Raw genomic sequence first — 1863 nt, 5'->3', positions numbered from 1 at the left:
TGACTTTTTTCTAGTTCCCTGTCTAGAACTTGTAATGTTAATTACTCTTGTATTTACTTCTCCTTCACATCTCCTATTCACGATTCAAGGACTTTCTTTTTTCCCTTAGCCATAAGACTTATGCAATTTGGGAGTCTTTTAGAAAGACCCACTGAAGGGGTACTCCAGTTGCCTCACCCTGTGCCCCTGTTCAGCATGGAAGAAGCCAGAGCAGTCTGCATCCCTATTCCCTATTGGCAATTTGGGTAAGCTCTTCAGACGATGGCATGATAAGAATAGGAGATAGGAACTGGCTAGGCAGTTAGGGTTAAAAAGAACCCAAAGAAAAGTAGCCAGTTTCTTCGCTAAGGTTCAAAATGTCCTTCAGCCTCTTAGCAACATACTCTGCTCCAAAGGCCAAAAATGTTGAAAGTATTTGGGAGCTTGTATCTAATTCTTAAAAGATTTTAGGGTTACCTCTTCAGAGGGGGGAATGTTAGAGTAGCCAAAAGCCCCATAAAAATAAGTAAATCAGCCGGGCATGATGGTGCACGCCTTTAATCCCAGCACTCAGGAGGCAGAGGCAGGCGGATCTCTCTGAGTTCAAGACCAGCCTGGTCTACATAGTGAGTTCCAGGACAGCTGGAGCTACAGGGAGACCCTTTCTCAAAAAGACCCCCCCCAAAAAAAAATAAAATAAAATAAATCAAAGTAGAAAGAGCATATGAAGTTATCAGAAAAAGGTGATGGGGAGATATGGGAGGAGTTGGAGGGGAGGCAGTGGGCATGGATTTGATCAAAACACCTTATGTGTATGTATGAAATTCTCAATAAATTATTTATTTAAAAATAAATAAATAAAAGGTATATAAAAAAGTAATAACATATAAGAGATACTTAGATTGTGGTACCTGTTTTTATCACTGCCCGAACATTGTAACACATTTGAGAAGCACTGTATGGAATCATCTTCTCAGAGTTCAGTACAAAATTACAAGGCATTCTAAGGGTAACTAGGAAAAACTTGGTGTAGTGTACTGGTTGAGTAGAAACATGCTTGAAATAATTATTTAAGGCTGAGATATGGTTGAACTAGTCATCGAAGTGTCTGTTAACTGAACCAACATGATCAGTCAGGTAAGAAAGAAGAAACAGCTTATTATATTAAAAGTCTTTACTGGCTAAGAGAAAGGAGGTATGATGATGCACAGAGTTTCACTTTGTAGACGTTGTAGACTAAAAACAAGAGTATAGCAAAAGGTGTCCATTTTAGTGACTATTGTGAGAATAGTATATAGGGTACAAAAAAAAAAGTAAGATTCCAAGTGAATAGTGTTATCCAAGGTAGACTGCACAGGCTATGATATAAAAGTAAGCAGGGGGAATGGAGATATAGTTCAATGGTTAAGAGCACTGGTTGCTCTTGTAGAAGACCCACGTTTAAATTCCAGTGCCCACATGGTGGCTAGCCACCATCCATAACTCCAGTTTCTGAGAATCTGATGCCCTTTTCCAAACTTCACGGGCATTGCACAACATGGGTGCATTTGCATACACACAGACAGTACACTCATACATATAAAATAAATTTAAATACTAAATAAAATATTTAAAAAATAACAAAACCAAAAGTAAGTGGAAGGTAAACCAACAGCAGTAGGAAACCAACAAAATGCAGAGGTGGTTATCCAGCAACTACATTTCTACTGTTTAAGAAATATGTCAATATAGCATGATGGCACATGCCTTTAATGCCAGCACTCAGGAGGCAAAGGCAGGTGGCTCTGTGTGAGATCGTGGCCAGCTTGGTCTACACAATAAATTGTAGGCCAGCTGGGGCTACAGGGAGACTCTGTCTTAAAAAGGAGGAAGAGGAGGAGGAGG

This window comes from Nannospalax galili, unplaced genomic scaffold (genome assembly GCF_000622305.1).
Source record: "Nannospalax galili isolate Female #2095 unplaced genomic scaffold, S.galili_v1.0 scaffold329, whole genome shotgun sequence".
Taxonomy (NCBI): domain Eukaryota; kingdom Metazoa; phylum Chordata; class Mammalia; order Rodentia; family Spalacidae; genus Nannospalax; species Nannospalax galili.
The sequence above is the reverse complement of the archived record's forward strand: the minus strand, read 5'-3'. Positions refer to the sequence as shown.